The sequence below is a fragment of the Helianthus annuus genome, chromosome 14, assembly GCF_002127325.2.
Source record: "Helianthus annuus cultivar XRQ/B chromosome 14, HanXRQr2.0-SUNRISE, whole genome shotgun sequence".
In the NCBI taxonomy this organism is placed as follows: domain Eukaryota; kingdom Viridiplantae; phylum Streptophyta; class Magnoliopsida; order Asterales; family Asteraceae; genus Helianthus; species Helianthus annuus.
In genome coordinates this window covers 79,464,561-79,478,576 of record NC_035446.2, presented here as the reverse complement: position 1 = coordinate 79,478,576, position 14,016 = coordinate 79,464,561, and the positions used below count along the sequence as shown (strand labels likewise).

Genomic DNA, 14,016 nt, shown 5'->3' with positions numbered 1-14,016 from the left:
CCCAAACCCGAAAATCTAATTTATATTTCGTAACAGTTATCAGGTATATTTTTAAAGAGTAAAACCTAATTAATCTAAACCAAACTACCCCAAGCTTAAACAACATCCGTACATTGAACATTGTTTATTTACACTTATTTTATATAACAGTCCTTATTTATGAATATTAATAAGTTTATTTTTGTTGTAGAAAATATGGCACGCAGTTCAGCAGGACATGGTGAGGGTCAAGGTGCTGGTAGCGGTCAAGGTGGTGGTCGAGGTTGCGAACGTGGTGGAGGTCAAGGTGCTGGTAGGGGTCAGTTGCAGCACGAGTTTAATGATGTTGATGAGCTTATCGCTGCCATTGGGTGTGGACCTGTTATTCCAGCTCCACTACCCACACCCGAAAATCACACTTGGATTAGTTGTAAATGATGAGTAAGTTCTTATATGTTAATATTCTCTTTATACATGAATAAAATCATTACTAATGTTGTTAGTGGTACATTCTTTTCGTTTTGTAGATTCAATGACCATGATAAAGTTTCTCGAACCATTGGATCCAACTTAAAGTTTGTGTGGTCGGGTCCATGGAAAGGATGGAAAGATGTTCCTTCCCATCACCGCGAACGCTTGTTTGAGCGTTTTCAGGTGTATACTTACTACCCATTTGTATATGATAATGTTTATGACTTAATAAATAATTAATATATTATTAATAAATGTTTTTATGTAGCAATACTACCAATGGGAAGATAATTTGAAATCCTCAATTCACTCATGCTGGGAGAGGTGAATTAAGGGGAAGTTTCCTAATTTGTTGAAGAGGGCTCGTGATAAAGCCAAGGCCCTTGCGATCCAATAGGGTGCGGAAGTTGAGAATAATTTGACTCCCATTCTTCCATTTAAGCCACTGTGGATGAGTCAAGAGTCTTGGGAAATGCTAGTGCATGCTTGGAATATTGTTTCACGGAAAAGCAAAGCTTCTCAAAACAGTGATAACGGAGGAAAAGCAACGGGTGGCAGGCATACCCTTGGCTCAAGAGCTTTCTCATGGTTAGAAAAACATGGTGACAAACGTTAATTTGTCATCTTTAAAACACACACACACACACACACATATATAGACACCAGAGTAAACACTAGTAGGACCCCCCGCACTTTGCAGCAGGCATTTGTTCGGCACCGGTTCAATTCATCAGCCCTCTTCAATTTAAATATTTAACTTTCGCCACTAATATTATTAGGGGTGAACAGAAAACCGAAATAATCGAACCATAACCGAAATAACTGACAAAACCGAACAAAAAAACGAACCGAAACAAAAACCGACGGTTCGGTTTTCAGGTTTTTAATAACCAAAAATTTCGGTTTGGTTTTTGGATAACCACTTTCAATAACCGAAAAAAACCGAACCGATAAGTTACAATCTATATATTTTTAAGCTTAAGTTTAACTTGTTTAAATGTTTAACCCAATGCTAGTAGAAATTATTAATTTTATTCTTGAATGTTAAGTGTTTGTAATAAAAACATTACATGTTTATTTATAACTGAAGTGATCTATTTATTACCTACAAGAAATAACAAAATTTTATATAAAAATTTAATGATCTTCAAATTATTATAAAAGAAAATGTCTTAATAAAAATTTTAGAGAAACACAAAAATATATTAGAAGGTTAGGTTTATGTAAACAATATTAATTAAAGAAGTTAACTATAATAACTTAAATGTAAACATATAATAAAGATTCTTATATTTTAAATTATACTTTATATTTTTTTGAATCTAATATAATTTTATTCCAAAAACCGAACCAAACCGACATAAAAACCGAAAAACCGAACCGAACCGACATAAAAACCAAAAAACCAAAACCGAACGGTTTTAAAAGCCAAAAACCGACATTTCGGTTTCAGTTTTGATTTTACCCAAAAACCGAACCGAATCGAACCATGCACACCCCTAAATATTATGTAACAGCGAAATGTAAAGTGTACCTCTAAAAAACATCAGTTATACAGACTCTGTTTTTTACGACTTTGATAAATTTTTTTAAGTAAAGTTCGTTTTGAGCTAAATTTAAACATAGAGATGAAGCTCGGGTATTTAGGGGTGCTAAATGGATCGGGTTGGCGGGTTCAACCCAAACCCGAAAATTTTAAACGAACCCGAACCTAACACGAACCCGGAAATCTTATCATATAAAAAAGAGTTAATTACATAGTTAGTCCCCGTGGTTTGCACAAAATAACATACTTAGGTACTAATAGTTTAAAATCACCTTCTAGGGTATTAACTTTTCATTTTGTAACGTTTGGAGGTATTAACTTCAAGGTTATTAACATAGTTAGTCCCTGTGGTTTGCACAAAATAACATACTTAGGTACTAATAGAATGTGATTTTAAACCTACAAATAACGTTAATACCTCCAAACGTTACAAAATGAAAAGTTAATACCCGAGAATGTGATTTTAAACTATTAGTACCCAAGTATGTTACTTTGTGCAAACCACAGGGACTAACTATGTAATTAACTCTATAAAAAAATACCCCTATACTGTAGCAAACCTGTATCAACTGATATATATAATCATTTTGTGTTTTGATGTAGGAGAAGACCTTGAAGCGGCGCGTCAAGTTCGGTGAATTCTGGTTACAAACACACGCAAAGAAAGGGTCGAGACCCCTAGATGGGTTGTTGGGGTCTAGCAGCTCGATTAAGCACGGTTTCGGGAGAAGGCGATGACATGGAAGATAACATGCATGAGCATAACGTGACTTGGGTTGACACGAGGGCGAGTGAAGCTTATGTAAGTTCTGTTATATTGTAAAAGTATGTTTTTACTATTTACATAGGTATCAAAGATGCTAGGTGCAAAAAAATAAAAGCGAGGGATGAGAAATAAAAAGCGAACTATTGAAAAATTAATATACTTAATAGTTAAATATATCTAATCGATATCAGAAAACTAAAAACCTTTTTAAATAACTTAAAACTTCAGAGTATTTTGTAAGAAATAATAACTTTGAGCATGTGTTGTTGCTGTTATGTAATAGGAAACACTTTCAACAAAGCATCATGTATTCTACCTCTTATTGACCTTTGACAATATACATTTTTTTTTATTTTCTCAGCTACTTTCTAATCTTCTTCTGTTTATCTTTTAAGTTTTAGGCTAGATATTTGACGTGAAGTCGTGGGTCACGCAAATTTAATCCCTAAACAACTGTAGTTAGCGGTAGTAGGGTATCGAACTCAGGGAGTATGTGGAAAATGTGTTGACTGTATAGCTTTGTATTTAAACTAGGACTAAACTAACTTGCAGAAAATTAAAATTCAAGATTGTGGGTTGTTGTTTTAGAAAACTAAATTAAGAACTAATTCAAATCAAAGTAGGTTGTAAACAATTAGGAGAGAACAATGATCACCCTAGGTTTCAGTTTCTTTAAACAATTGTGTGCAATTTCACTAGAAAGAGTTACATAGACATAACTCGTGTATGTGTGATTGAAGTGATAAAAGGGAACAAAGTACTCGGATTAGATAATGCGAGGTTGTTTCCCGATGACCTATTAACCAATAACCAACCCTAACCCTTCCCGTGATATCTCGGTTGCCAACGGCACCAAGAACGTACGATCAAGACTAGAAATGGTGATATAGATTAACGCACTACAAACAATCAAACATACACCATGACATTCAAGCAACGCAAGATATCATTCTAGAAATGCAGAAATTAACACACAAAAGTCTTAGAAACATTCACCTAGGATGATCACCGAAGAGTTTAGCCGGACATGGCTCGGTGAATCATCATCAACATCAATCTAGTGTTCATACGAATTAAAAACACAAACCGAATGTTTAGAATTGTTCACAAAGCAAGCAAATACTCCAAATTCGCCTCCCAAGTCTCCAAGAACCGTCAATGATGAGATTATACCAAAAGACACCCAAAAAACGAGTATATTGTGGCAGTTACACATTTCACGTTCAGGCACCACCGTAAATTACGGCTCCACCGTAATTTACGGTGGCCATCAGATTGTTACGGTGAATCAAGCCTGGTTTACGGTGCAAAAATCAACAAAAATCATGTCTACCGTAAATTACGGTAGGACCGTAATTTACGGTACTCAGCAGTCTTGTCTCCTTTGTTTTGTCTTGTCTTCTTCTCTCGACCGTTTTCCACCAAAGCATTCATGAACTGCCTTTTATCCATCTCTTATCTCCTAATTCGCACCTGAAACATAAGCATCGTAGTTATCTAATCCAAGATAATTACACGGCTAAATGGAGGATTATTTCATGTTTTAACATACTTAAGGGTTGTCCAAAGGACCACCCGTCACATCCCCACACTTAACCGTTGCTTGTCCCAAGCAACTCATCAACATAGTTTCGAAACAAGTGATCAAATCAGCCAAACAAATCATGCAATTTCTTTACCAACCCCCTTTTTAATGCCCCAAGCAATACACCCCTCACAATTTCTCTCCTCTCGGCTACAAGTGGAAACTAGCAAAGATAAGCTAGACACACACTAGGCAAACGGGTGGTTGCGCAATCATAAGCTTGTACCTGAATCAACTATCCTCCTATAACGGGTCAAACATGAATGCAAATCAAAAGGGGCTTAAAGGTTGTAATGTGGCTAGGTGTATGGGTAGGAAATGGAATATATATGAGTAGCGAAAATTCGACCCGGTCTTTTTATTACAACTACCAAAAACAACTAACAATGCATACTACTATATACAAGACAATGAAACCTTCTCTTTTTTTTTTTTTCTTCATTTTTTTTTTCTTTTCATTTTTTTTTTCAATCACACAATACGATAATACACTAACCATGACTATTTCAAACTCATAAACTACTAATTATATCACTAATGCTATAAGACCGGGTCAAATTTGGGTACATTTTCAAGTAAGTAGCTAGGGGAAACAAATGATAGGCTTTAGGCACAAAATTGGGCAACTAAATGACCAAACCCCCGCCCCTCTCACTACCATGCTCATATATATAACTTATGAGGTCCAACCCCCCAAATCCCACACTCACTCACACAACCGACGAGGCTACCTAATGCCCTTATCCTTTCTACATTCATGTCTAACAAAGATTCAAATTGCATTCAAGCACAAGTTCTAACGCACCCCCACCCGTAGCCACTCTCATCAAAGATTATTTATATACACGTGTGGCTACAACTCTTACCAAGAATGAAAAGGGTAATAAGGGTTGCCGGTGTATTGACTTGGGGATAAATTGGGGCGACAAGATTTCACATTGTTTTGCTCGGCTTAAAATTTTTTCAAAAATCTTCAAAAAATTCCCCCCCATCCCCACACTTGGGATACATTGACCCCAATGTATGGCTTTGAGAGGCTTTGATCACTAACCCACTTCAACATCCGCAAGAAGCTTCTCATCTCAAACCCCAAATTTCTTTTTTTGTATTTTTTTCATTTTATATTTTTTTTATGTTTTTCATTTTAAACACACACCACCAACCAACCAAACCCAACAATCAATCATATGATCAATCACCACCCATCCTCCCACCATAATCAACATAAACCAACAAATATATACAAACTATACAAGAGAGAGAATACCACCTGATCAATAATAACGCGGTCCTGGGGGCCCAAAAATGGACGACATCATATCGTTCCATTCTCCAAACCCGAACGAGCCGCTACTGCTTCCCTCTTGTTGTTGTGGTCCCTCTTGCCGTCTTGGATCAAGCCACTGAGAATGGTGGAGTTGTGGAGTCGGATACGAAACGCTGCCATCATACGGTGGCAATGAGGCATAATCCACATGTTGTGGATCCTCAACCACCGGCCTTCCGGCATGCCAATCCGCATGCATCCGCCTCATCTGATCATCGTGATATCGGTTATTCATTTCCACCTCCTGCGAATATGCGTGGGTCCGGTGCCATAATTCATTGCGGTCGAAGCTATGTTTAAGCGCCCGCTCAATACTAGCGCTATTCCGCGTGCCTTGATCAAATAACGACCTCTCCGAACCCGACCAAGTATCAAAGATGGCCGCCGGCGGGCGTTGGCTCTCGATCACCTCCTGCATTGAACCACTATAAGCCCACCCCGGCTCATATGGTTGCTGCGCATAGTCGTAAAATGTGCCACCATGACCACCATGAAAAGCCCCAAAACCAACATTTGCACCACCCGTTGGCTCGTCTGCGTAATCATCATCCCCACTCGGAATTAACTCTTCATCGCTTTCAGGTTCATCCGGTTCTCCCGGTAACAACTCCCTTGCACCTAATTTCAACGCCCTCCACCGTTGACCCTCCGATTTCAGCTTGTGATAACGTTCAGACGAAGTGTATGTCCAAACGTTTCCCAACCTATCCAAAGTAAAAGGCAAGTGCCTTTTCGTTAAACCACGGTCTTCAGATGTGAGTGCCTTCTGCTGTTTCATTAAGCCCGTTATGATGCGACAGTACGGGACAATGTCTCTCCCGTATTTGTTCCGGCATATCCACAAATGGTGCATAATCAGGTAGCGAATTGGAAAGCGTGGGGAGCCATGCATCAATGAATACAGAACAGGTATCTCTGGAAACCTCACCTGCTCTTTATCCCCTCTCCTTGGGATGACATTAAGTAAACAGATCGTATGCAAGAGCTTGGCTTCTATCTTCAGATTTTTTCGGTATAACACGCCACCATACCTACCGGGCAAAAACAAATCCGCCAACATACTGTTCCATGTCACGTGCTTCTCGGGTTTGAGCAATAAATCATCAAGCGTGGGAATCATGTACTCCCTAGTTGGAAGGCTATCATATTTTCCCAACTTCTTCAACGTATCGAATGACATTTCAACTGGTACCCCATGTACCATCCCAACCAACTTCATTTGTGATGGCCTGTGGAAGTTGTGACATTTAAGCGTTGCCATCCACTCCTGAATCTCAGTCAAAAACAAATTGCTCTTATCCTTATCCCAACACTTGAGTGCTCCTTCCCAACCCAAAGCACGGAACTTGTCATACACCCCGAACTGGCCCAACTGAGGCTCATCAACCTCTCTTTCACAGATGAATGCGGCTGCTTTATTCTTTAACTTGTTCATGCAGTCGTTATAAAGGGTTGGCTGCCAGATGTCGGGTTGGTCATCCAATGACCCCGAATTCCAAACCGGTTTATCACTTGGGTCTAGCTCCATCTCTTGCTCTTCTTCGCTTTCACTCTCGCTTACCCTACCCATGTATTGCCTCTTCTTTGACGGCTGCTCCTTTTCCTTACCCTTGCCCCTTGATGAGGATGAACTTGAACCCGGCTTTTCCTTAGTCTTTGCCATTTCCTACACACATGAAGAAACAACAAGACAACACAAAAATTAGCATTCTTTCCACAAATCATCCCCACACTTGCTTGTTGCCATGGTTGTAGATGTTAGTGAACCCAAAATGTATCAAGGATTTTTCAAAAATTGGGCATGGTGTCTCTACAATGTAGAACATCCCAAAAGTTCACTACTTTAACCATAATTCCTACATCTACAACCATCAACCATGTTCAATAACAATTCCATACTCATATCCTAGCAACAAGCAAGTGGGCAAGAACATATAACCTAAATCACCTTGTTTTTCACAATGCATCTCCATAATAGAGTAAAATAAGTGTTCATACCTTGTTTCAAGATGAGAGGATGCTTGTGAAACTAAAAATCCCAAAACCCCCAAATTATCTCAACCTAGGGTTTCAAACTTCGACCCCAAAACCGCGTTTTCTCTGGAATTCCTCCTCACAATTACGAAGCTTGGGAAAAATTAGTCGATTGAGACCAAAACCTCACTTGATTTGGGCAAGGATTGAAGGTTTTATGAAGAAAAGAAGGTGGAAGAAGAAGAAGGAGGATGTGGGTCTTAGAGAAGAAGAAGTTGGTGAAAAGTGAGGAATGAATAAGTGGCTAGGGTTAATACACGTGAAATCCTGTTTGTTTTCGTTTTTTTTTTTTTTTTTTTATGTATATGCAGAATCCCAGCCGACGGAGACAGATTCATCGCGTACCGTAATTTACGGTCTCACCGTAAATTACGGTGAGACCTGGATGTCAAATGTGCACCGTAATTCAGGCTTGATTCACCGTAAACCCCAACCAATTTTTTCACCACCGTAAATTACGGCATTACCGTAATTTACGGTAAACTCCAATCTTCAATTTTCACCGTAAAACAGGAGGTTTACACCATAAATCCCAAAAAAATTTTTAACTCCCACCGTAAATTACGGCTCCACCGTAATTTACGGTGGACACTGGGCATCCATTCTTTTGATAAAACTTGGAATTTATGTGACCAAATTTTTTAGATTTTTTAAATTTTTTCGATTTTTTTTATGTTTTTTTTAATTATTTCAAAAACTTGGAAAAATCACCCTACCCCCTCAAAAATCCCGTGTTGTCCTCAACACGATGTAAGAGCAATTCGCGACCCGAATTTCCCCACACTTGTTTCGAACACGGACTTCGAAAAGCTATGGCAATTGTGCAAAAATACAAAACAAAACAAAATGAAACTACTATGTACACTACCACCAAACCTGGGCCTCTTAAGATTGTTCCTCCTCAACCGGGCGTAGGATGTAGCCCGCTTTGTCAAGCTCCAAGTTATTGATGTCATTTCCTTCCAAGTACGGCTTCAAGCGGTGACCGTTCACCGTTTGTTGTTTCAACGTTTGCTCATCTTGGATGTCCACATCACCAAATTGCCCAACTCGTCGAATAACATACGGACCCATCCATTTACTTTTAAGCTTGCCCGCAAACATTTTCAACCGTGAGTTGTACAACCAAACCTTCTGACCCACTTCGAACGTTTTCTTGCGTAACTTCGCATCATGTACTTTCTTTAGCTTATCCTTATAAGCCGATGCGTATTCGTACGCCTCATCTCGAATTTCTTCTATCTCGCTCAATTGTAATTTCCGCAACTTACCCGCCTCGTCGTAATCCGCATTAACTGTCTTGATCGCCCAATGCGCCCGATGCGCCAACTCCATAGGTAAATGACAACCCTTACCATACACCATCCGGTAAGGTGTTGTGCCAATCGGAGTCTTGTAGGCCGTACGGTACGCCCACAAAGCATCATCCAACTTGCTCGACCAATCCTTTCGGTCTGTTCTTACCGTTTTCATGAGGATCTCCTTGATTTGCCGATTGGACACTTCGACTTGTCCACTCGTTTGCGGATGGTAAGGTGTTGCGACTCGATGATTCACGCTATACCTCTTCAACAATTTTCCGAAGTTAAAGTTTTTGAAATGTGAACCACCATCGCTTATAATGACCCGCGGAATTCCGAAGCGCGAGAAGATGTTGGATTGAACAAATTTACAAACAACCGAATGGTCGTTTGTGCGCGTTGCAATAGCCTCAATCCACTTCGAGACATAATCTACCGCCACAAGAATATAAAGGAAGCCATTCGAATTTGGAAACGGACCCATAAAATCTATTCCCCATACATCAAATATCTCTACAACCAAGATTGGTTGTAGTGGCATCTCATCCCTCTTCGATATGCTACCCATCTTTTGGCAGTTTACACAATTCCGGGCGAACTCAATTGCATCCTTGAAAATAGTGGGCCAATAAAACCCACAAGATAGTACCCGATAACCCGTTTTATGTCCACTAAAATGACCCCCGCAAGCGGACGAATGGGCGTGCGTTAAAATTTCCAACACTTCCGTCTCGGGCACACACCTCCGAATAACTTGATCCGGTCCGATCTTGAAGAGATCCGGCTCATCCCAAATATATTGCCTCACTTGGACCATGAATTGTTGACGACGCTTTTTGGTCCAATGGGTCGGAATGGCACCCGTGGCTAAGTAGTTAACATAGTGAGCGTACCACGGGGCAACAAAAGTGGACACGGCTAACAATTGCTCGTCGGGGAAACTTTCGTTGATTTCACTTACATCATCGGTCCCCTCTACCGGAATCCTAGACAAATGATCCGCGACTACATTCTCGCTTCCTTTCTTGTCTCGGATCTCTAGATCAAATTCTTGCAACAATAAAACCCACCGAATCAAACGCGGCTTCGCATCCTTTTTCTCCATTAAATACCGAACCGCACTATGATCGGAATAAACTACTACCTTGCTTCCCCAAATATACGAGCGAAACTTATCCAAAGCGTACACCACCGCTAGTAACTCCTTCTCGGTTGTGGTGTAGTTAAGTTGCGCTTCGGATAAAGTTTTGCTTGCATAGTAGATAACCACCGGCTTCTTGTCAACCCGTTGACCCAAAACTGCACCGATAGTGGTATCGCTGGCATCACACATTATCTCGAATGGCTTTGACCAGTCAGGTGGTTGCAAGATAGGCGCCTTGACCAAATGTTCCTTCAAAACAGTAAACGCTTGCATACATTCATTAGTAAAGTCAAACGGGACATCTTTTAATAACAAATTGCATAAGGGTTTGGTGATAACACTAAAACCCTTAATGAAACGTCGATAAAAACCCGCGTGTCCCAAGAATGACCGTACACCCTTAACATTTTTAGGAGGTGGCAACGATGAAATTACCCGTATCTTTGCCTTATCCACCTCCATCCCCCTTTCCGAAATCACGTGTCCCAACACAATGCCCTCTTGCACCATGAAGTGACTTTTCTCCCAACTTAGCACCAAATTTTTCTCAACGCACCTTTTTAAAACCTTTTGCAATTCGTTGAGACAAGCATCAAAAGTAGTGCCAAAAATGGAAAAATCATCCATGAACACTTCGAGCGACTCTCCAACCATGTCCGAGAAAATACTCATCATACATCGTTGAAAAGTTGCCGGAGCATTACACAACCCAAACGGCATTCGCCTAAAGGCAAAAGTGCCGTATGGGCATGTGAAGGTGGTCTTGTGTTGGTCATCCGGGTGTATGGCAATTTGATTATAACCCGAATACCCATCTAAGAAGCAATAATATTTTTGACCCGACAATTTTTCAATAATTTGGTCAATAAAAGGTAGCGGGAAATGGTCCTTAGAAGTGGCGGCATTCAGTTTTCGGTAGTCAATACACACCCGCCATCCGGTAACCGGTCGGGTGGCAATTTGTTCACCACTTTCGTCCTTGACTACTTGAATGCCGGCCTTCTTAGGCACAACTTGGGTGGGACTCACCCAAGCACTATCCGAAATCGGATAGATGATTCCCGCATCCAACCATTTAATTACCTCCTTTTTTACTACCTCCCTTAGGTTCGGGTTCAACCGCCTTTGAGCTTCTCGTGTCGGTTTGGCATCTTCGGTTGTGATAATTTTGTGCATGACGATAGATGGACTAATTCCTTTAAGATCGGCAATCGTCCATCCAATAGCACCCTTGTTTGCTTTTAACACCTCCATCAAGGCTTGCTCTTGTGCCACTTCCAAATTAGAGGCAATAATGACCGGCAAAGTGTCATTATCCCCTAAAAATACATACTTCAAGTGGCCAGGCAAGTCCTTGAGCTCTAACTTTGGTGGTTCCTCCAACGATGGTTTGGTACCCGAATCGATTTCCACCGGTAGACCCTCGAATTGATTAGTCCATGGTGGTCTACCCTCTTTCATCGCCATCACATCTTGTGCTTCCTCTTCAACCCGTAGTGCATAAGCATGTACCTGTTCAGAAAAGTCACACAGGCAAATATCCAAACCATCCTCCTCATACTCATGCGGGTTGCATCCATCTACTATGTCTGCCATAAAACACTCATCAACACCGTTAGCATTAGAATTGTTAGTGAAAACATTCAAACGCATTTTTCGATTTCCGAATGCCATATCAACTGTACCAAATCTACAATCGATAATAGCATGTGCGGTGCTTAAAAATGGCCGACCCAAAATTATGTTCTGTTGTTGTTTAGGGTCCGCCGATGAGTAGTCCAAAACCAAAAAGTCCACCGGGTAGTAAAACTCATCAATTTTAACAATAACATTTTGAACCATACCCCGGGGCAACTTATGAGACAAATCGGCCAAAACAACCGTCGTCTCCACCCGTGCTAATGGACCAAAGTCATATTGGTCGTATAATCCCCCCGGTAAAATGCTAACTCCGGCTCCAAGATCTAGCAACGCCTTAGCCATTTGAAAATTACCAACTTGTACATTAATCAATGGCGTGCCTGGATCTTGGAGCTTAGGAGGAAGCTCCCCATTCAACACCGCACTCACTTGGCCGGTCAAATCTACCCGCTTAGGCACTTTTTTCTTGTTTTGCCTCTTTTGTGTGCATAATTCTTTTAAAAATTTTGCATAAGCGGGAACTTGTTTTATTGCATCAAGAAGTGGGAGATTTATTTTAACTTGTTTGAACATATCCCACATTTCCTCTTTTTGAGGACCCCTTGACACAATAAAATTTTTCTTTCCCGGGTCAAGTAAAGCCGATGGGAATGGAACTTGACTCGGTTCACCCTCTGTTTTTTCATTCTTTTCATTTTTACTTTTTTCACTTTCACCCAACCCCGGTTTTTTAATAGTTGTTTCTTTTGGTTTAACCGGTGCAAGTTCATCATCACTTTCCATTCCCGTGATGTCCTCAACCACCCCCTCGACCAATTCGGGTGACAAATTGGCCTTAAACTGTTTACCACTTCTTAACACACTAACATGGTTAATATTAACGTTACCTCGTGACGAACCATGTGAAGGGTTTACCTTTGTGTCGCTTGGAAGTTGACCCTTACCTTTCTTTAGTTCCGCCACATCGGTTGCTAATTGCCCCATTTGAGTCGTTAGTGACTGGATGCTTTTATCACGAACCTCATCTTTTTGCATCCGCACTTCATCAAGTTGATTTCGCTTTTGCATTTCCAATTGCATGCTTTTAAGCATCTCCATCACCTCATTTCCACCCGAAGATCCCCCTTGATCTTGACCCGTTTGGTATTGTTTTTGATACCCTTGGTTATTTCCGCCCCGGTACCCACCTTGGTTATTATAAGATGGCCGTGAACCAAAATTACCTTGGCTACCTTGAAAATTTGGGTTCGCTTGATTTGACGGGTTCCCATATCTAAAGTTCGGGTGATTCCTCAACCCGGGGTGGTAGGTATTAGAATTCATGTTGTTGTAGTTCCTACCACCTCCTCCTTGGCCTTGACCTTGGACTGCGTGAACTTCCTCATATTGCCCTTCCAACATTCCTTGGCAATTTTCAGCCGCGTGACCTATTTCATTACACAAAGCACACACATCATAAATTTGATTAGTAGTTTGAACATTACCTTCATCTATGGCATGCACTTGTGGTCGGTTAGTTGTCGGTCGGGCTCTCCTCGAAGCTTGGGCTTTCCTTTTTGATGTAGTTGCCATACTCTCCAAAAACTCCCAATCTTCATTCTCATAATTCGTTCCAAATGTCCCTCCGGTGATAGACATTAAATCCCGTGCATCTTCGGCACTTAACCCCTCATGAAAAGCGTTCATTAACTCCCATAACTCAATCCCATGATGAGGGCAGTTTTTAATCATCATGTTAAAACGCTCAAACGCCTCATGGAACATCTCACCGTGTTGTTGTTGAAAGCTTCTCAACCCCTTCCGCGCATCATTGGTCTTTTGGGCGGTGTAGAATTCATCCAAAAAGGTTTGTTGCATCTCCCCCCATGTATATATTGATGCCGAAGGCAAAGTGTAGAACCACTTCTTTGCCTTATCCTCCAGAGAAAACTGAAATAAGACTAACTTGACTTCATCGGCCGAAAAACCTTGACTCCCAAAAGTGTTGCAAATTGAGTCATAGGCCTCTAGATGGAAATACGGCTCCTCCGTTGCTAACCCTTTATACTTCGGTAAACTTTGCAACGAGTTTGTTCTTACTTCAAAAGTTCTCCCTTGGTTGTTGTGAGGGATAACCACCGGTGAGGGGTTTTGAGTAATGATTGGCCTGAAATGTGCCTCTATTCCCCTTGCATTTTCTCTAAGATGTCTTCGTGGCACACCATACCTACCTCTCGGAATAA

General features: G+C 40.8%; 1 non-coding gene across 1 annotated transcript; it reads left to right on the top strand.

Annotated features, from left to right (window-relative positions):
* Nucleotides 1-13,496: 13,496 nt before the first annotated feature.
* Nucleotides 13,497-13,602, top strand: LOC118487008. The gene has a single exon (XR_004880175.1). It is a non-coding gene; the product is annotated as a small nucleolar RNA R71 (small nucleolar RNA).
* Nucleotides 13,603-14,016: the final 414 nt, after the last annotated feature.